This window comes from Moschus berezovskii, chromosome 19, assembly GCF_049115385.1.
Source record: "Moschus berezovskii isolate FMDL1 chromosome 19, NW_MosBer_1.0, whole genome shotgun sequence".
Classification (NCBI taxonomy): Eukaryota; Metazoa; Chordata; class Mammalia; order Artiodactyla; family Moschidae; genus Moschus; species Moschus berezovskii.
Window position 1 is genome coordinate 18,750,641 of NC_142478.1, and position 23,231 is coordinate 18,773,871.

General features: G+C 38.6%; 1 protein-coding gene and 1 non-coding gene across 6 annotated transcripts in view; both read left to right on the forward strand.

Moving 5' to 3' along the window:
- Positions 1-23,231, forward strand: part of INPP4B (inositol polyphosphate-4-phosphatase type II B) — an 894,316-nt gene that overhangs the window by 670,275 nt on the left and 200,810 nt on the right. The gene's annotated exons all lie outside the window — the stretch shown is intronic.
- TRNAW-CCA (transfer RNA tryptophan (anticodon CCA)) lies at positions 20,904-20,976 on the forward strand. The gene has a single exon. It is a non-coding gene; the product is annotated as a tRNA-Trp (tRNA).

Here is a 23,231-nt window from a genome sequence, read left to right on the forward strand (position 1 = left end):
GTTGGACACAACTGAAGTGCCTTAGCACATACACACACATAGGAGTGTTTAGGGTATTGTTTGAATATTTTGTGACATGACTTCCCTTCATTTACCAAGGGGGTAAAAAAGGGAAAATTGAAAAGATTACTCTGATTGACATCAGCTTCATAAACTCTCAGGTAGAGATTTCCTGAGTTTGAGTTTGGATTTAATTATAAAAGAAAATAGCAAGTAAAGTAGGAAATTAAAGGAGTATTAAGTATATGTCTAGTCACAACAGTCTTAAAAACAAGGAATTATTAGTAGTTCATAAATTATTTAGCTCAATAAGAATGATATCCCACTCATACATTTAAGCGTATTATTCTTTTTATTATTTTGACGTTGGTATACACTTAACAGGCTAAGTGTGACTCTGTTTGCAGGGACCATGTGTGTGCATGGTTCACCTCTCTGCATAATGTGTACTATAATTATAAAGAGGAAAATGTTACTTATCCCACCCATCGTGACATGGAGTGTAAATGTCATCAGGGACATAATGGTGCAACAGCTACTCCATCACCCAAACACAATGTCTGTCATTGCATTCAGCAGCCTTCTAAAACCTCTCTTGCTATTAGTCTCTTAGTACACGTTGATCTCAAAGTGAATCACTTATTAAATTTGAGATTGTACGTACACAGAGTCTGAGGGCAGTGATCGAGTTTAAATTCTTTGGGTCCTCCCTCTAATTTGCCTAAAGCATTAATGCCTTCTGAGTTCAAGTTCAGCTGCCTAACAGCATTTGCATTGGCTGTGAAGTGTTTCCACAACACTACACATTGAGTTTGATATTACAGTTTAGGTCGAAAATATTCACAAGCAAGAAATTATAGATATCAAGTTATGTTTACTGCTATGAAGAAAGGCTTGTGTGCTTAGCAATTTTCTGCTTCTTTGCTCTTGAAGCAATATTTTACAGATATGTAAAATATATGGTACTTTTTTTCTATAAAATATGTTCACTATAGACAACAGTGAGAATATAGAAAATATAAAAAGGAAAAAGTAAATCACTCTCAACCCACTACCCAGATGAAATACTGTGTCTTTATTTTCTACATCTGTCACATTTTCATCAGCCTCACTATGGAAAGCAGATTTTTGGTCCCCACAACTATCATGCCCCCATACCATGTTTAATTTTCCTTCCGCATCTGAGTTGTATTATGAATAACCTGTGAATCTACTATATAATGCTAAAAATGCAGGCTATTAATTATTCAAAATTATTACATCTTAATTTTGATTGATACATAAACTAGAAGGAAAACAGACTAGAATTATACTAAACTATTAGTAATATGCACACTAACATAAACAAAGATTATTTCTGGATGGTGTATTTAGAATGTAATTTGTTACACAGCAGTAGAAAACAAATGTGATAAACTCTGAGAGAGAGTTAGTTGCTCAGCTGTGTCCGACTCTTTGTGACCTCATGGACTGTAGCCTTCAGGCGCCTCTGTCCGTGGAATTCTCCAGGCTAGAGTACTGGAGTGGATAGCCATTCCGTTTTCCAGGGCATCTTCCTGACCCAGGGATCGAACCCAGGTCTCCTACGTTTAAGACAGATTCTTTACCATTTGATAATAATTTGTACAAATAATAGACTACTTAGACTGCCAGTTAACTTTATCTTGGTTTCTTCTTGTTTAGAGTTTACTTTCTGTCTGAACATCAAAGTCTATTTTAAATTTATCTCTCCTTCAAATAAAAAAAAAATTTTGAATGACTGTTTTTTAGGAAAATTGCCAGCTATTTAGAATTTTGAGTTTTCTTCCTTCTCTTCTTCAAGAAAATGTATAGTAAATGAGGATGGGCTTACTGTGTTCTCATGACAGCATCCATAAGAGAGATTCTTGATTCTTTGCAATGTCTTTCCCTTTAAATTATTCTCCCTCAATTAATTCCTTAGTAAATAACATTCATTCTTCAAACAGTTCAATGCAGAAATGTAAAATATAAATATTTTTATATTGTCTCACTACATCTATCCATATTCAAGTTTAAGTGTCAGTGTCTCATCATTCTAATTTCACAGTTGCTCTTCAATTCATTTATTTTTTACATTTCACGCCTTCCATTCAAATCCCAACCACAATCATTTCTCCCCTGTGATGGTATAACAATCTCTTAGAGCTTTTCTGCTGGTGACCTTGCTTCCTCAAAATCGATGGTTCACTTTTTTATGGATAAATGATACAAATGAACTTATTCAGTTCAGTTCAGTTCAGTCGCTCAGTCGTGTCCGACTCTCCGCGACCCCATGAATCACAGCACGCCAGGCCTCCCTGTCCATCACCAACTCCCGGAGTACACTCAAACTCATGTCCACAGAGTCGGTGATGCCATCCAGCCATCTCATTCTCCGTCGTCCCCTTCTCCTCCCGCCCCCAACCTTTCCCAGCATCAGAGTCTTTTCCAGTGAGTCAACTCGTCGCATGAGGTGGCCAAAGTATTGCAGTTTCAGCTTTATTACAAAACATAAATAGACTCACAGACACAGGAAACAAATTTACGGTTACCAAGGGGTATATTATGGTGGGTTGATTAGGAGTTTGGGATTACCATATCAGTTCAGTTCAGTTCACTTCAGTCGCTCAGTTGTGTCCAACTCTTTGCGACCCCATGAATCACAGCACGCCAGGCCTCCCTGTCCATCACCAACTCCCGGAGTTCACTCAAACTCATGTCCATCGAGTCGGAGATGCCATCCAGCCATCTCATTCTCTGTCCTCCCCGTCTCCTCCCATATACTCACTACTATATATAAAATAGGTAAACCATAAGGACCTACTCGGAGAAGGCAATGGCAAGCCACTCCAGTACTCTTGCCTAGAAAATCCCATAGATGGAGGAGCCTGGTGGGCTACAGTCCATGGGGTCGCTACTAGTCGGACAAGACTGAGCAACTTCACTTTCACGTTTCGCTTTCACACATTGGAGAAGGAAATGGCAACCCACTCCAGTGTTCTTGCCTGGAGAATCCCAGGGACGGGGGAGCCTGGTGGGCTGCCGTCTATGGGGTCGCACAGAGTCGGACACGACTGAAGCGACTTAGCACCTGCAGCAGCAAGGACCTACTGCATAACACAGGAAACTATAGTCAATATCTTGTAATAGCCTATAATGGAAAAATATCTAAAATAACTATATGTATGTGTGTGTATATATATATATAAAACTGTATCACTTTGCTGTACACCTGAAAGTAGCACAGGACTTACCTTGTGGTCCAGTGGTTAAAACTCCATGCTTGCATCTCAGGAGGCATGGGTTCAATTGCTGGTTGCAGAACTAAGATCCAGCATGCTGCATGGTGTGGCTGAAAAATAATAAAAATTAAACTATAAAGGAAATTAACACCACATTAAAAATTAACTATGTGCTGTGCTTAGTCACTCTGTCATGTCCAACTCTTTGTGACACCATGCGCTGTAGCCCACCAGGTCCTCTGTCCATGTGAGTTTCCAAGCAAGAATACTGGAATGGGTAGCCTTTCCACTCTCCAGGGGTTCGTCCCAACGCAGGGATCAAACCCAGGTGTCCCACATTGCAGGTGGATTCTTTACTACCCGAGCCACCAGGGAAGCCCAAGAATACTGGAGTGGGTAACCTAATCCTTCTCCAGAGGATCTTCCCAACCCAGGAATCAAACTAGTCTCCTGCATTGCAGGCAGATTCTTGACCAGCTGAGCAATTAAAAAAATAAATAAGAAAAATTCACGGTTCCCGTTACAGACTCACATAATCAGTTTGAAAATGTTGTAATAATGCAGATTTCCAGCAGGAGTATCAAGGAGACACAGCCTTCATGTGTAACCTCTTGAGAGCTAGACTGAAATTATGTGTTGGGAAGGAAAGAGGGGGAGGTTCTTATTACCAAGTTATCAGAATAACACTGTGCTTCTAAGAAGTTTACTACATGACTCCATAATCATGATATATGAGGGATGTGGCAGTATAAAGCAGCCCAGGTCTTTGACCTAGCCTCCTTGATGGATGTGGGGCGGGGGGAAGACAACTGGTTTACCATGGGGTTATTGTAATGGAAAGAAAAGGAGAGAGTGACCTCTCGAAGGCAGCGCAGAGATCCTAAACGCATGGAAGGTGCATGTGCCTCTGTGTGCGTCTTTACGTGCCCCTTTGCCTGTGTTTATAGTACCTCAAGTTTTACAGTCCCTCATCGTGGGTTGCATGCAGCAAGTTATGTAGGTCTTGCCAAACTACCACCTATAAAATTTTTATAGCTTGTTTTAGTGTTGCCGTGTATTTTATGTTGAGTATTATCTTTGGATTTTGTACTACTTCAAAAGTTTGCTGTGCTTAGTCTATGTTGAAATATCTAGTTACTAGAGGTCATCATGGAACTTGTGGCACTGAAGCTCTGTGACAGCTACACGTACCATATTAAATGATGACGTGCACACGTGTATGTTTAGATGGGAGGCTTGGGTGGTCATCGAGTGTTTGTTTTGTCAAAAATGTACACTTTTCTACATTATAGTATGATCAAAAACTTATTATGGCACAGCAGTTTTAAGAAATGAAGTATTTCATGAAGATGAACCTCATGGTCCATAAAATTCCCTAGGGAAAAATTAGTTTGATTTATATCATGTGTTTTTCTCCTTTTCTCCTGCTTCATTTCTTCTCTTTGTATTTTTTTTTTCCCATTGGTCCCAGGGGTAAGGAAGGAGAGAAACTTCCTTGTGTATAATTTTGAGAGTCTGAAAGAAAGGATAGGAATAATTTATAGCAATTAACTTTAAGACTTTCTTAGGTTTTATTTAAGACATAAACCTTTGTGTGTACTAGACAGAGGAACAATCCTGTAAATAAACTATAAAACATCTGGACCAAATGTTTTAGTAGGAAAAATGAGATAGAATTGGGGACATAACATCTTTAAATAAAAGTTTTCCTAGCACTTCTTTGAGTTGGACACGACTGAGAGACTTCACTTTCACTTTTCACTTTCATGCATTGGAGAAAGAAATGGCAACCCACTCCAGTGTTCTTGCCTGGAGAATCCCAGGGACGGCGGAGTCTGGTGGGCTGCCGTCTATGGGGTCGCACAGAGTCGGACACGACTGAAGCGACTTAGCAGCAGCAGCACTTCTTTGAGAGAATGTGAATGCTTTCTCTTAGGTATTAGTGTTTGTAAATATTGTACATATACTACATTCATGATAATAAAAAATTTTTTTCAATGAAGATAAACACCTTTTTGTTTAATACTATATATTTCAAATATTCTATACGCTTCACTTTCTGAGCCATATTACTGACCTATGACAAGTATAACTATCTATTGAAAATCTAATCTTAAATCTATTGCTTGAATACAGGATATTCTTATATACGCAAATAATAGTAAGATACTTTGAAATCCCAGGTTTAAGCCTGTTTGCTGCACAAAGTTACATTTTAGAGACATGTTCTGTTAATACATGCTCACTTAAATATTACCATATACCTTTAAATGGGTTTTCTAAGCATTAAATATAATTTGAAAGAAATGCTGAAGATTTTTAATTTTCTGATCTTGCACCTTATCTTAAAATATTTTGTGACTATTGCATTAAAAAAGGGTTATATTATTTCAAACTGATAATGCTACAGGCTGTCATTTAAGAAATGTTGAAAGCATTCGCTAGGAATTGTGAGCTAGAACTAAAATCCATTCAGATAAATTCTACTTCAGAAATATCCTCATTGTACAAAAAGTTTTACAGTAGAATTTTACCACATAGTGAGCCACCCTGTTCACTGGACGTGGTTGTGCGTGTATTAGCATCCCAGTCGTGTTCAACTCTTTGCAACCCGCAGGCCATAGTCCCCCAGGCTACTCTGTCCATGGGATTAAATCATCTCAAGTATAACTTATGTACTGTCTTTCAAAATTTTTCACCACACAAGGTTTCTCCTTTACCCAGCCTGTAAGGCAAGTTAGGGCTCCTCACCCTCTTCCCACATCTCCAGTTTCACCTATGCTTTGTTTATTTTGGCCTGGCTGAAGCACATAACTTTTGAGAGTCTATTGACATTTGCATACTCAGATAAAATAAAGGCACACTGAAAATCCTTACTGACCTGAAAGAAACAGTGATTAATGGGAAAAGCAATAGGAGCAGCTATACTGTTTAGGTTTCATAGATAACAAATAAACCTCGAGCTGATGAATCTCATAGATGTTTTATCTCTTCTGCTTTATCTTTGTTTCTTCCTGTCTCTCTTGCTTGCTTTCTCTGAGAGAAATCTGAAGTCCTAAAGATCTAACAATGATGTGTAAAAATATCCCGTCAGGACTCCACTATTGACTGCTACCTGATTAGTGTTATTTCTTCTGTTCAGTTTTCTTCATGCAGTGCTGATGCACAGTTGGAATACCATGTGGTATATTATTTATCATAGAAAGCACATTTGTTCTACCAACTCCTAGTTTTGAGGACAGATGCTGTGTGCCATTAAGTTCATCATTATGAATTCTTGGTATCATTTAATGAGAGGTCCTGGAGAGTGCTTAGTATCACCAAGCTGGCGATAGAAATATGTGTTTTATTTTGCTGTTTGCTATTGTAATAATAGCCCTTCTGGGACAAATAAGGCAAAACTCATTCAGAAGCATGTTTGCCCATTGTACCAGGATTCTTTCCTTCACATGGATTGAGTAGGGGAGAGTGTGGGTTGTGATGATAAAACTAAAGAATTGGAATAATAATAAGTCCAAAATCTCTGTATCTACCATTTGATACACAGTTATAATTTTAGAAAATTATTTAATCTCTCGATTTTCAGTCTTTTTCACTTTTTAGATAACATTGTTATCATTTGTCTAGCACTTAGTGACTACAGTATTTGGTGTGTGTGTGTGTGTCTGTAAGTGCAACTCCGGGTGTGTGTGTCTGTGTGTGTGTGTGTGTGTGTAAGTGCAACTCCGGGTTTGAAACCTGATGCTCCCAAATCCACAATTTATGTAAGTGTCCTAATATTCAGTTTCCTCAGCTGTAAATGGTTAAATAATAAAAACACAAAGTTATTGTGAGGTTTAAAATGAGCTGTCGATGAAAAATGACTGGTATATGTGTATATGCATGCATGCACGCTCCGTTGCTCAGTCATGTCAGATTCTCTGTGACCCCATGGATGGTAGCCCACCAGGCTCCTCTATCCATGGATTTTCCAGGTTAAGAATACTGGAGTGGGTTGCCATGCCCTCTTTCAAGGGAGCTTCCCTGCCCAAATATCAAACCCGAGTCTCTTGTATCTCTGGCATTGGCAGGCAGATTCTTTATCCACTGTGCCACCTGGGAAGCTCGCATATGTACATAGGCCTTTAATATGCAGAAACCACTCCTGTGTGTGCATACTCAGTCGCTAAGACCTGTCTGACTCTCTGAGACCCAGTGGACTGTAGTCTACCAGGTTCCTCTGTCCATGGGATTTCCCTGGCAAGAATACTGGACTGGGTTGCAGTTTCTTCTCCAGGGAATCTTCCCAACCCAGGGGTCGAACTCACATCTCCTCAATTGGCAGGAGGATTCTTTACCATTGAGTCACCAGGGAAGCCCCATATACACAGGAGACATGCAATATATCAAAACTATTATCACTGTTTTTATCTTGCCTGAATGTGACAGTGTTTCAGATAGAAAACTGGGTCTAGAATATATTTGTCATCTCCTTTAGTTTACTAACTTAGCATACCTCATAGATATGTTTACTGTATGGCATTACAAATTCCAAGTGGTCAGAAAAATGGACTGGGCATGTCTTCTAGAAAACTGGTGTGTTTAGAGTTGGGAGTGATTTTGGAATGATAGTCAGGCTTCAGATTAGTTAGGGCCTCCTGGGACACAGAAAAGGAAGAACTTGTCAATTTTCTTCTTGAACTATTCTTGGAACCTAGCATAATACCTGGCATATAATAAGCACTCAGGAATGTAATCTTATCCCAAGAACAACTGAAATTGTTACAAGAGATGACATGATTACATTTAGAAAAAGGCGGAGACGTGTGTAGAGGTAAAACAATTTAGGGCATATTGTGGTTGTCTAGGCTTATCATGATGGTGGCTAAGACCTCAGTGGTTGGGGGAAATGGTGAAATGTACAAACATTTGAGTTTTCTTTTTTTTTTTTTTAATGACTGAACTCAGCAGAGTTTAGTGATGGATTATATCTGGAAGTAAGGTATGTAGAATAATTGAAATATTCTGATCTTCATGACTGAATAGATAAGTATAATTCATTCACGCAGGACATAGTGGTCAGGCACAAGGTTTAGAAGATAAAATGGAGCCCTCTGTGACTCTTAATTGAACCAGTGGCTATTTAAACTTAAGTTAAAATTTGTTGAAATGAAATTAAACGTTTAGTTTTTCCATCACCTGAGTCACATTTTAAGTGCTCAGTACTCACATGTGGATAGTAACCATCACAATTAAATAGCACAACTTTGGAACAGTCCCGTCACAGAGAGAGTTCTGTTGGACCGCACTCATCGAGTATAACCAGCAGTAGGATCTTTAACGAAGAACACTAGAAACATAAAATCCTCCTTTCTTCCTGCTCACTGGAATTTAATGTAAAGAATAAGAGGACTGATATCAAGCTGTATCCTTGTCACCAAAAGGCAGGTTTTCTTGTGTTTTTTTTTTCCCCAAGTTGAAGGTATACAGATATATGTCCTTCTGTGATATCTAGTGAGAGTGAGATTGTGCCGTTTCTAGTGGAGGGTCTTTCTAACAGCGTTGAAAACATGGACATCCTCCCTAAACACTGGGCTTCATCCCAACTTGGCTCCTTACTATCTGAATGACTTTGAGTAGGTTACTTATCTTCTTTGAGTCTCAATTTCCTCATTTGTAAAATAAGTATAGTAATAATAATAATAATAGCTACTTCCCTGGACTGTTATGCATGTAGAATGAGTGAACATTTGTAAAGTTCTTATTATCGTACTTGGTATGAATAAGCGTAATAAGCACTACATAAATATTTGTTAAAAAATAGAAAATATATAAGAATTTTGTTTAGTTGTTTGAGATACCAACATTTCTGGTAGCCAAGGCTGTCTGGTAAGTGCACACTTGAGCAAAATATTTGCACCAGCTTTGTTGACCTGGGTGAAAGTGACATTCAGATGAGTCCCTCACATGGGAGATTCCCGTGTTGTCCTCCTATGGAAGGATAACTTTCTTAAGAGAAATCATGCCTGCCTGCTCATTCGCTTCAGTTGTGTCCGACTCTTTGCGACCCCATGGACCACAGTCAGTTATACTCCTCTGTCCGTGGGATTTTCCCAGCAAGAACACTGGAATGAGTTGCCATTTCCTCCTCCAGGGGATCTTCTCAACCCAGGGATCGATTCTGCATCTCCTGCATTGCAGGCAGATTCTTTACCTTTTAGCTGCTGAGGAAATCATATTCACTGGGGATTAAAAAGAGAACAAGATTTGCATTCGCAAGACCCTTGGGTACAAGTCTTGATTCTGCCATTTCCTTACCATATGGCATCAGACAAGTCACTACACTGCTCACTTATATTCTCCTTTGTCTAGAGCAGTGTTGTTTACTATAACTTCCATGATGGTGGAAATGTTTTATACTGCACTGCCTACTCTGATAACCATGTCACTGTTGAGCTCTTGAAATATGCCTAGTGGGACTGAACTTTTTATTTTGTTTAGTCTGAACTTTGAAACAATTTTATCTGAGGATTGTTTTAAGAAAATGTAAAGAGACATTCTATACCAAAGTATAGAATGATGACCTGGAAAACCTCATGGTGTCCCTCAGAGACCTCTATTGCTGAGAACTTTGTGGAACCTCTTGGATTACCATATACCTCTGAAACTGAACTGGGGACACCTACATTCCAGATCCAGGGGTGAGAATTCACAGGGGTAATACCCACAAATGTTTACACTTTCTAAAAGAATGGGCAGAAGTAATGGAAAAATAATGATACTGTGAGCACAAGTTCTTGCTTAATAACCTTTCAGTTAGTACAGTTAGTAATTTTCCTGGCTACCCAAAATGAAAAGACATGTATTAGTATATGTGGATTTAGGATAAATTTCAGATAATATGCCACCACTTTAAGTATAAGTGGAACACTGAGCTTTAAGAAATTAAAAAGAAAATAATAATAGATGACCATGTTTGACAAACTTTGGAGGGTAAGTGGAATGTTATCTAGAGGTAGATAAATACCAAACCACCTTTGTCAGTAACAGAAAATAGACTCTCAGGATGGAATAGAACATTCTCATAATTCCTCATGCTTTTTCTAATGAAGTTACCTAAAATTAAATTATAGAACTGGGCTGGTTATCAGATACAAACAGATTCTATGATTACAACTAATTCCTGTAATTAGCTTCAGTGTGCAATACCACAGCCACTTATTTTAATGGCAAGCAAAAACCAGAGTAAATGCTCACTCAGAATGTCCAGTCATTTTTTCCAAACTTTGATCAGTTTTATGGTATCACCTGACCACTTTATGAAATGAAGCCACCCACCAGTCATTTATGGAGTCTGTTCTTCATTGACTATTTTGTATTTAATTTTTTTCCTAATGGGTAAATTTTTATGCCTCCTTTGGGTTTGATTTGAGGTGTAATTTTACTTAATGAATGAAAGCCATTTGGCTATTAAACTTGCACCCATGTACACCCACATGTAGTTTTAGAGTGTGATAACTACCAAAAGCTCTATTTAAATTGTGAAGTTATTTTTAGTTTACAAAATGGTATTATACAGCTCATTGTGGGAAAATATTTTTATTTGCTTAGATAATAACAATTTCAGATAATAAGTTAATGTTTTTCTTACTGGGCTGTATCCTTTGGTAGATAAACTTTTATCAGGCTATTTGGTCTTACTACATTCTTGTAAATGAATTAACTATTCTTCGGCACTCAAGATTTTTGAGTTTACATAACCAGATTTTTTAATTGGGGGGCTTTACACATAAAATGGATGCTCATGTGTGGAGTTTGACCCCAGGACTAGAGCAGTGTTTTGTGTATGTCCCTTAGACAAGCTGAGTGTCTCTGTGGTTATTTTTCTTTTGAAGAAGTCAGCAGAGTATTTGTAAAAAAAAAAGTCTTGAAAGAGCCTAAACTATATTCTAGACATTTATATCTCATCACTACCCCCTGACCTCTTTTACATAAGCAGAGAGAAAGATTTGTGATAAAATCTCTACATAGTGTGTTACTCAAGATTGTGTAGAGAAACAGAACCAGTAGGAGGTGTGTGTATGTGTGTCTGTGTGTACTCATCCAAAAAACTTCAGAGTGCGTCAGCAAGCTGGAGACCCAGGAGAGACTGTGATGTAGTTTTAGTCCAAAGGCCAGCAGACTTGAGACCCAGGAGAAGTCAATGTCCTAGTTCAAAATCAGTCTGGCGAGAGGAGTTCTCCTCTGTTCAGCCCTTTTGTGTTCTATGTGAGCCTTCAAGTAATTGGATGAGAGCCACCCAATATAGGGAAGACAATCTGCTTTACTCAGTCTATAGATTTAAATGTTAATATCATTTAAAACACACTCCTAGACACATCTGCAAATACATTTGACCAAACATCTGATGCCTTGTGGTTCATCCAAACTGACACACAAAATAAGCCATTGCAGTAAGAAAAGAAATATGAAGATATATTTAAACCTTTCTTGTCCCTGAGGAAGAAGGAAAGAAGCCAGGGTTACAGACCTAGACCATATAAGGTCAGAGGACTCAACAGTGACACGTTTATATATTACGGGTATCCACTGTATTTGGAGTAGATCTTAGCATTCTGCTTTAGGGTGAGTTTATATTCTGTTGTTCAGTCCCCCAGCTGTGTCCGCCTCTTTGCGACCCCATGGACTGCAGCACTCCAGGCCTCCCTGTCCCTAACCGTCTCCCAGAGTTTGCCCAAGTTCATGTTCATTGCATCGGTGACGCTGCCCAGCCATTTCATCCTCTGGCACCCTCTACTCCTTCTGTCCTCCATCTTTTGCAGCGTCAGGGACTCTTCCAATGAGTCAGCTGTTCACATGAGATGACCAAAATACTGCAGCTTCAGCTTCAGCATCAAGCCTTCCAATGAGTATTCATAGTTGACTTCCCTTAAGATTGACTGGTTTGATCTCCTTGCTGTCCAAGGCACTTCCAGGAGCCTTCTCCAGCACCACAGTTTGAAGGCATCAGTTCTTTGGTGTCCTGCCTTCTTTATGGTTCAGCTCTCCCAACTGTATGTGACCACTCGGAAGACCATAGCCTTGACTATAGGGTCCTTGACTATACGGAGTCAGTTTATATTCTGACTGTCTCTCGAATATCAGAAAAATCTAATAACTACAGTCTGCAAGCAGTCCTTTCATTCATTCAGTCAACAGGCCTATGTTACACACTTTCCATGGACTAAGGACTGTGGTCAAACAAAATGATAACGAAGACAAGTCTCAGAGACTCAAAGACTCAGAGCAAGTTTACCTGTGTTGGAATTCCCCCTCTTAAATACATTATCAGCAGGCTTTAAAACTATCTTTAAAACAGAAGCTTTAAGTAGATGATAAACTTTCTCCTGTTTTAACTGTTGTTCTATTTTGGTAGTCTTAAACCTAGTTTTACTTTTTACAAGCAGAAATTTTTTTATAGCTCTGTATAATTAGAGAGATTCAGTTAGAGCAGATGGGTGGCTGGAGTAAGGAAAGGGGTCTGATGTTAGTTTGCTTACTTGGCTTCTCTATTGCCCAACACCCTCCCTGCTCTTTTAGCCATGACACCCAGGGGTGTAAGTAAGGAAGTTTACAGAACTTTTTTCTGTTTAATTATCTTTCCAATGTTTCATGCATCATATGTGAACGTTGTAAGGTAGGTTTGGTTATTTCCCTTTTAGTTTATGTGACTCATTTCGTGTTCAGTTATTCCTCTTTATTCTTCTAGGAGTCCTTTGGGTTTTTTTTTTTGGGGGGGGGTGGTCTCATTTTCTCTTTATGTTGTTTAATAGCCTGCATTTCAAGCTTGTTATATACTTAATTTTGTGTTTCACATTTTGGAAAATTCAGCAGGTCATAAGAACTTCCAGGAACTACTTGAAATTTTCCTGCAGAGGCAAAGCATGTATTTTTGAAATATTTAAACAGGGCAAGATGAAATAAACCATATAGACAAAAAGTGCCCCATCAGGTTATTTCTAGAGTGCTGTATGAATATTTCATCAACTATCAAGAATGTCAGACTTTACAGTTGAAATGTCAAGAACCATAGAGCGTTAGATATTTCTCAAGTAGGCTTTAGCAATCACCTGTCTCCTTTGGAGACTTATTTTATATAATTTGCCTTTTATTTTTTTAGGTAGCAAAGTGAAAGTGGATGGATGGCAGTAAGTGCCAAAAGAACTTTAACATGTAACCGGCCTAAGCTTATTAATATTAGAATATTCAGTCTTTTCAACTTTCCATGCCTCGCTATTAATGTCTTGGAGAATCAGAAGGAGTTAGAGACAAGCTAGAAGATTTGTTTTAAAAATAGAACTTTAGTAAGAGAAGAGTAGGGAATTCATAAGAAACTGTATGTTTTCTAGAAGGACAGGAGATTTTCCAGAAAGAAATTTTTATTTTTATTGTCGTAGGGTAACAATTGAAAGAGACAGTTTTTGAAAGCAGAAGCTGTTGTTACTGTGAGTAAAATGATAAAGTTTATAGATGGGCAAGGAGTGTTTTAAATAATATTTTTCTATGAATTGAAAATGGATTTACAGAGCTCATCACCTTTATCATTCATACCAAAGACTTAGTAAAGATGGGTAACTATGTAATTATAATGTGGCTGCCAGATTTCTATTAGGTAAAAGTGGCAACTTGCAGGCTGGACCACAGCGGCCTTATCTATGGGTCTCAGAATACTGGACATCACTGTAAACTTGAACACATTTTAGAGATTATTACTGTGTACCTAGTGTCCATGCCATTCTAACTGAAGATTAAGAAGTAAAAATTCCCAATTATAGCTTATCCTGAGTTCAGGTTTAATATTAAGAGTACATGAAAGATTATAAATGTACTTCTGAAAGTCAGCAGGTCCAGGTTGTAAATGGAACTCACTGAACATACATTCTTTGAGTACCTTCAACAAACAAGCCACTGTTTATTGTTTGTTATTTTGTTAATTTTTTATGTGTTTCTTTGCCTTGATAGTGCAGAATTTTATGGGATGAGGAAAGTGTGTACATGGGGATTACAGTCTACAAGTCTTATAGTATTCTAGTGACTTCGAGACTAACAAGCAGTTCTGTTTAGATGTCTCCTTCTGTGAAGCAACAGGTTTCAAATTGTTTCCTAAATTTCCTTCCAGCTGTGACATTGTGTGAGTTTGTAGTTGTTGTTTTCTTATAGTCTATATCAAAAGGATATCTTAATTCTGGTATCCTATAATTTGGATTATCTAATGGGATATTTTACAAATGAAGGGGGTGCTAATAACTGCAGTGGAGTAACAGGGTTGCTTCATCTCTAACATAAGTTGGTTCAATGACAAATAATGGGGAAAATCAGGAACACAACACATACATATACATACACAAAAAGACCTTTTTCATCTGTGCACATAAGTGACTGTTGTGCTTTTGAGCTGTATTTCTGATACACATGTCATTAACATACATAAAAGTCATATACATAAAAATGTATATAATCACTATATATCATATATATATTTGATGTATATGATATAGTGGTTTTATATTATATAAATGTATTTATATAAATGTATTATATAATATGTATTTATATTATATAAATACATATACTTATATATATGTATTCATATAATATATATAAAAATTATTACACATATATAAATTATTACATATATATATAAATAAATGTATATATAATATGTATTTATATTATATAAATACATATACTTATATATATATGTATTTATATAATATATATAAAAATTATTACATATATAAAAATTATTACATATATATATATATATAAATCATTAATGGAGAAGCAGAATGTGTCAAATAGAGCCCAAGTAACAAGAACATTTCAAAAGATCCTATGTTGCAAGCCCTTGGGTGCATGAACATGGAGGTTCAGCCTTGGGCCTGAAAGTGTCTGTGGTGAGAAATAGTTTTAGCCTGTGGAAGCTTCAGCAAATCCAGATAAGACTGTTTCAGTGCAGATCTTTAGGGTTTTGAAATGTGTTGGTGCCTCCTGCATCATCCCAGTCTAATACTGGACCCTAGTTAAGAGACAAAACTTCTGTTGATGGGACTCATTTCTGGCCTGGAGCTGCCCATTATGAGGTAGGTACTAACGTGATCCCATTGTGTGATACAGGAGTAAGGTATTGTGAGATGGGAGTGATACGTTTGGAATTGAGCTTAAGCAAATCTGGGAGGTATGAACATATTTCATAAAGAGCTGCCCCAGAGTCTCATGTCACTGTCCTCATGTCAGTACCTCTATTTCATAATGTTTCTCTCTCATTCATACTTACAGATCCATGGGAGATCTCATATATTGACTCATGGAGGAGGAAAGAATTCAAACTCTTAAAAAGATGGGTCAGCCTGATGTGTTAGGTAGATAATGAAGATTAGTAATGACAAAACCATCCCGTGGATAGATCTGAAGAACTTAGTGTAATTGTGATTCATTTAGAGAGAGAGATGGCTTCAGGCATGGATATATATTGAGTATTAGCAAAGTGAATGATCTGGAAGAAATCAGACTAGAAGATTGGATTCAAGGAGTCTGGACAGGGGTATGTGGATGGGCTTATAAAGAGTTAGCACATATACCTTTATGCCTGAGAGCCATGCTCATCAGAAAACAAATACTGCATAGAAGGCCCTTTACAACCAGATGGACATTATTATCATCTGCCCATGGATATTAACCAGACACCCCAGAGTTTGTGAAATAGACCCATGAATAGAATGGCCTTGGTGATAGACACTGGGGTTATACTTGAAGCTAAAGGCATGACCTCCCTCTCCAAGACTGATGTAGCTACTGTTACTGCTAAATTAACATTGCTTTAACATTGGCAATGGACTCAAATATTGTGCCATTCTGTAGGGGAGACTGAGCAGCTATTTAGTGTCAGGTCAATTAAGTTGGATCCCTATGACCTTGGAGAAGGCAACAGTTAATACTGGAACGTGAAACGTAGTTTGAATTTGTGTTCGCTTTTTCTGCTCACAATACCTCTGCCAGCTCCCACATTTGATGGCTCACAGAATGCCTGATCCAATGATATGCTGTCCCACATAACATTGCTCCAACCAAAGGACACTTGCTACATCAAATGAGCTGCAATACGAGTTTGTAATCACTGCACTCCGTTCCACCTCACCGCCCCCCACCCCCAACCAAAAGCCATTGACCTGATAGAACAGTGGAATTATATTCATCTTGAAAGACTCAGCTAAGGTACCAACTTGGGCAAAAAAACTCCAGGATGAACTAAATCAACAGCTCATATCAGATGTTGTGCCTGTCATAGCCAGAATAACCACCTCTAGAAGAAAGGGTGGGCCCTTGTATCCAATCACAGTGCCCTACTTGGAGATCTGTGCTTCCCTTCCCTCTAACCTTAGACTTTGCCAGTTAGAATACTGATTCTTAGAGCAGGGACAGAGGCAGTTCTGTCAGAGGACCCAGTAAGAGTCCCAATTATCTGGGACTTGTGATTGATTTTACATGTGATGTGACTACCATACATTTCTAACTAAATGGACCAGGAGAGATAGTAAAAGGTACTATGCTCAATACCATGAGGAAACAGGGCTACTGTTCACAATGTGAGCAAAGAAAAATATAACTAGAACTCAGAGGTGTTCCATGCCCAAATGAATGGGACCCTGCAACAACTAAAATTCCATGAAAGAAAAGTGAAGTCGCTCAGTCATGTCTGACTCTTTGCGACCCCATGGACTGTAGCCTACCAGATTTCTCTGTCCATGGGATTTTCCAGGCTAGAGTACTGGAGTGTGTTGCCATTTCCTTATCCAGGGGATCTTCCCGACCCAGAGATCGAACCTGGGTCTCCTGCATTATAGGCAGACACTTTACCCTCTGAGCCACCAGGGAAGCCCAAGAGCCTAATCTCTTGGGATTAAGGTCTAGCAGTCCATTCTAAAGGAGATCAGTCCTGGGTGTTCATTGGAAGGACTGATGCTAAAGCTGAAACTCCAATACTTTGGCCACCTCATGCATCGAGTTGACTCACTGGAAAAGAGTCTGATGCTGGGAAGGATTGGGGGTGGGAGGAGACAGGGACGACAGAGAATGAGATGGCTGGATGTCATCACCAACTCAATGGACATGAGTTTGAGTGAGCTCCGGGAGTTGGTGATACAGGGAGGCCTGGCGTGCTGCAATTCATGGGGTCGCAAAGAGCTGGACACGACTGAGCGACTGAACTGAACTGAATGTCACAAGGCAGCAACCCAGACCAGCTGAAGTGCCAGTAGAGTCTGAGGCAAATCTGGAATGAGTGGTAGAAAAGATTGGTAATCAACATCAGTTAAGGCCCCCAAATCAGCGTGAGTATCAACTGTTGTGCTTGGTGCACTGCTTCTCGTTAAATCTTTGGGGAGTTGCAACTGGCCATCACTTTGAAGGATTGTACCTGAACTTCCTTCTTGGGGAAGATGAAGGATGTTCTATATGGTATCTGGATTTTGTAAAATGATGCAAGTGAACCTGAATTTTGCAAGAGGTTTGCCTGTCCTGGGCCCAGTTTATGTGCTTTTCTATGCCTACTCACCCCCAACACGTCTTCAGCTTTTGATCACTTGCTCAATCGAGAGCCACAGCTACTGCCATCACTGTCTCCTTATCTCCTAATCCCATCAGTTATCAGCCTCCCTTAAGGTGAAGACCAGCCATTGTCATGACCCCAGTGATGTCTGCCATGGAATATCCAGAGTGATTCTGTATGGCTTTCCAGACCAGACCCAGGAAAGTTCTGTCTCCACTGAGATATTACTCCCTACTGGCTGCCCAGAGGCAGTGGCTGCCCACAGATTATACTGCCAGAGGTATGAAGGGGTTAATGCCCCCATGGAGGTCTTTACCAGTGAACTAAAGAAGATGGTAAGGAACTGGCATAAATAAGTGACTTTTCCTCCACCTAGAAAATCTTTCCAAAGAGGAGAAATTCCATTATGACTTCTCTGGAGTTGTTCCATGTGGTCAAGTAGCCAGCTTTGTTTTCTTGTGAAGTTCTTCCCAGCTCATTAAACAGACCACTTTATGTCTGCTTTTGCTTTTTCGTTTCAGCCCTTCTCTTTTTTCCTCCCTCTGGCTGACCTGGAATTGTTTGATCTCAGACGGTGCCTTCCAGAGAACCTAGGAGGAGATACAAAGCAAGGCTCTTAAACTCAAAAGTTTTTGCTTATCAATTCAAAATTAAACTATGGTACAAACAACCCTAGCCTTCATGATTGAAAAGTTGGCTGATTTTGGTGCACCCAGTTGTCTTCACTATTTTAATGTATTAATGTAATTTTTTTTTTCTGGTAGTACTAGTGATAAAGAGCCCACTTGCCAATTCAGGAGATGTAAGAGATATGGGTTCAGTCCCTGTGTCAGAAAGATCCCCTGAAGGAGGGCATGGCAACCCACTCAAGTATTCTTGCCTGGAGAATCCCATGGACAGAGGAGCCTGGTGGGCTACAGTCCATAAGGTCGCAAAGAGTCAGACACAACTAAAGTGACTTTGCAAGCATGCGATGTAATTTTTTTCTTTTTTAAAAATCTTACAGTGACTTTCTTCCTCTGCCCCATTTTGTTTTACGCATTTTCATTGCTCTAGTTTTATTACATCTTTATTCTATAGTTCTCCTACCTTTGAACTTTTATTTTTTAATGCAGAGAAACCTTACGTTGGTTGGTTGTCCCTTTCAGGATGTATATCTATTGAATGTTATCTTAGGAGAAACATGCAGTGAATGCCAGGTTTCATCTACGTATTCTTGTATATACGTTTTGACATATTGGCGGAATATAATACATTTTTTTTTAAGTTTTTCTTTTTTTTCTTTTTTTTCTTTTTTTTTAAAATTTATTTTATTGGAGGCAAATTACCTTACATTAATATATTGGTTGGTTTTGCCATACATTGACATGAATCCGCCCCGGGTGTACATGTGTTCTCTTTCTTGAACCCCCCTCCCACCTCCCTCTTCCCCATATCCTCCCTCCAGGTCATCCCCGTGCACCAGCCCCAAGCATCCTGTATCATGCGTCGAACCTGGACTGGTCACTTATGATAATATACATGCTACAATGCCGTTCTCCCCAATCATCCCACCTTCACCCTCTCCCACAGAGTCCCAAAGACTGTTCTATATGCCTATGTCTCTTTTGCAGTCTCGTATACAGGGTTCAGGTTACCATCTTTCTAAATTCCATATATATGCATTAGTATACTGTATTGATGTTTTTCTTTCTGGCTTACTTCACTCTGTATAATTGGCTCCAATTTCATCCACCTCATTAAAACTGATTCAAATACATTCTTTTTGATGGCTGAAAAATACTCCATTGTGTATATGTACCAAAGCTTTCTTATCCATTCATCTGCAGATGGACATCTAGGTTGCTTCCATGTCCTGGCTATTATAAACAGTCCTGCGATGAACATTGGAGTACATGTGTCTCTTTCAATTCTGGTTTCCTCGGTGTGTATGCCCAGGAGTGCGATTGCTGGATCATATGGCAGTTCTATTTCCAGTTTTTTGAGGAATCTCCACACTGTTCTCCATAGTGGCTGTACTAGTTTGCATTCCCACCAACAGTGTAAGAGGGTTCCCTTTTCTCCACACCCTCTCCAGCATTTATTGCATGTAGACTTTTGGATAGCAGCCATTCTGACTGGTGTGAAATGGTATCTCATTGTGGTTTTGATTTGCATTTCTCTGATTATGAGGGGTGTTGAGCATTTTTTCATGTGTTTTTTAGCCATGTTTATGTCTTCTTTGGAAAAATGTCTGTTTAGTTCTTTGGCCCATTTTTTGATTGGGTCACTTAGTTTTCTGGAATTGAGCTGAAGGAGCTGCTTGTATATTTTGGAGATTAATCCTTTATCAGTTGCTTCATTAGCTATTATTTTCTCCCATTCTGAAGGCTGTCTTTTCACCTTGCTTAGAGTTTCATTTGCTGTGCAGAAGCTTTTGATTTTAATTAGGTCCCATTTGTTTATTTTTGCTTTTATTTCCAATATTCTGGGAGGTGGGTCTTGGAGGATCCTGCTGTGATTTATGTCAGAGAGTGTTTTGCCTATGTTCTCCTCTAGGAGTTTTATAGAATCTGGTCTTACATTTAGCTCTGTAATCCATTTTGAGTTTATTTTTGTATATGGTGTTAGGAAGTGTTCTAGTTTCATTCTTTTACAAGTGGCTGACCAGTTTTCCCAGCACCACTTGTTAAAGAGACTGTCTTTTCTCCATTTTATATTCTTGCCTCCTTTGTCGAAGATAAGGTGTCCATAGGTGCGTGGATTTATCTCTGGGCTTTCTATTTTGTTCCATTGATCTATATTTCTGTCTTTATGCCAGTACCATACTGTCTTGATGACTGTGGCTTTGTAGTAGAGCCTGAAGTCTGGCAGGTTAATTCCTCCAGTTCCATTTTTCTTCTTCAAGATTGCTTTGGCTATTCGAGGTTTTTTGTATTTCCACACAAATTGTGAGATTATTTGTTCTAGTTCTGTGAAAAATATCTTTGGTAGCTTGATAGGGATTGCATTGAATGTATAAATTACTTTGGGTAGTATACTCATTTTCACAATATTTATTCTTCCAATCCACGAACATGGTATATTTCTCCATCTATTAGTGTCCTCTTTGGGCTTCCCTGGTGGCTCAGAGGTTAAAAGCGTCTGCCTCCAATGCAGGAGACCCGGGTTCGATCCCTGGGTAGGGAAGATACCCTGGAGAAGGAAATGGTAACCCACTCCAGTATTCTTGCCTGGAGAATCCCATAGACGGAGAAGCCTGGTAGGCTACCGTCCACGGGGTTGCAAAGAGTCGGACACGACTGAGTGACTTTACTTTACTTACTTACTTCATTACTTTCACTAGTGTTTTATAGTTTTCTATGTACAAGTCTTTTGTTTCCTTAGGTAGATATATTCCTAAGTATTTAATTCTTTTCGTTGCAACAGTGAATGGAATAGTTTCCTTAATTTCTCTTTCTATTTTCTCATTATTAGTGTATAGGAATGCAAGGGATTTCTGTGTGTTGATTTTATATCCTGCAACTTTACTGTATTCATTGATTAGCTCTAGTAGTTTTCTGGTAGAGTCTTTAGGGTTTTCTGTGTAGAGGATCATGTCATCAGCGAACAGTGAAAGTTTTACTTCTTTTCCAATTTGGATTCCTTTTATGTCTTTTTCTGCTCTGATTGCTGTAGCCAAAACTTCCAGAACTATGTTGAATAGTAGTGGTGAGAGTGGGCACCCTTGTCTTGTTCCTGACTTTAGGGGAAATGCTTTCAGTTTTTCACCGTTGAGGATAATGTTTGCTGTGGGTTTGTCGTATATAGCTTTTATTATGTTGAGATATGTCCCTTCTATTCCCACTCTCTGGAGAGTTTTTATCATAAATGGATGATGTATTTTGTCAAAGGCTTTCTCTGCATCTATTGAGATAATCATATGATTTTTATTTTTCAGTTTGTTAATGTGGTGTATTACATTGATTGATTTGCGGATATTGAAGAATCCTTGCATTCCTGGGATAAAGCCCACTTGGTCATTATGTATGATCTTCCTAATGGTTGTTGGATTCTGATTGCTAGAATTTTGTTAAGGATTTTTGCATCTATGTTCATCAGTGATATTGGCCTGTAGTTTTCTTTTTTTGTGGGGTCTTTACCAGGTTTTGGGATTAGGGTGATAGTGGCCTCATAGAATGAGTTTGGAAGTTTTCCTTCCTCAGCAATTTTCTGGAAGACTTTGAGTAGAATAGGTGTTAGCTCTTCACTAAATTTTTGGTAGAATTCAGCTGTGAAGCCGTCTTGACCTGGGCTTTTGTTTGCTGGAAGCTTTCCGATTACTTCCTCTATTTCCGTGCTTGTGATGGGTCTGTTCAGATTTTCTATTTCTTCCTGGTTCAGTTTTGGAAAGGTGTACTTTTCTAGGAATTTGTCCATTTCTTCCAAGTTATTCATTTTATTGCCATATAATTGCTGATAGTATTCTCTAATAATCCTTTGTATTTCTGTGTTGTCAGTTGTGATCTCTCCATTTTCATTTCTAATTTTATTGATTTGGTTCTTCTCCCTTTGTTTCTTGATGAGTCTGGCTAGTGGTTTGTCAATTTTATTTACCTTCTCAAAGAACCAGCTTTTGGCTTTGTTGATTTTTGCTATGGTCTCTTTTGTTTCTTTTGCATTTATCTCTGCCCTAATTTTTACTATTTCTTTCCTTCTGCTAACCCTGGGGTTCTTCATTTCTTCCTTTTCTAGTTTCTTTAGATGTAGAGTTAGGTTATTTAGTTGACTTTTTTCTTGTTTCTTGAGGTGTGCCTGTATTGCTATGAACTTCCTCCTTAGCACTGCTTTTACAGTGTCCCAGAGGTTTTGGGTTGTTGTGTTTTCATTTTCATTCATTTCTATGCATATTTTGATTTCTCTTTTGATTTCTTCTATGATTTGTTCATTATTCAGCAGCGTGTTGTTCAGCCTCCATATGTTGGCATTTTTAATAGGTTTTCTTCCGTAATTGAGAGCTAATCTTACTGCATTGTGGTCGGAAACGATGCTTGGAATGATTTCAATTTTTTTGAATTTACCAAGGCTAGATTTATGGCCCAGGATGTAATCTATCCTGGAAAAGGTTCTGTGTGCGCTTGAGAAAAAGGTGAAATTCATTGTTTTGGGGTGAAATGTCCTATAGATATCTGTTAGGTCTAACTGGTCTATTGTATCATTTAAAGTTTGTGTTTCCTTGTTAATTTTCTATTTAGTTGATCTATCCATAGATGTAAGTGGGGTATTAAAATCTCCCACTATTATTGCATTATTGTTAATTTCCCCTTTCATACTTGTTAGTAATTGTCTTACATATTGCGGTGCTCATATGTTGGGTGCATAAATATTTATAATTGGTATATCTTCTTCTTGGATTGATCCTTTGATCATTATGTAGTTTCCTCCTTTGTCTCTTTTCACAGCCT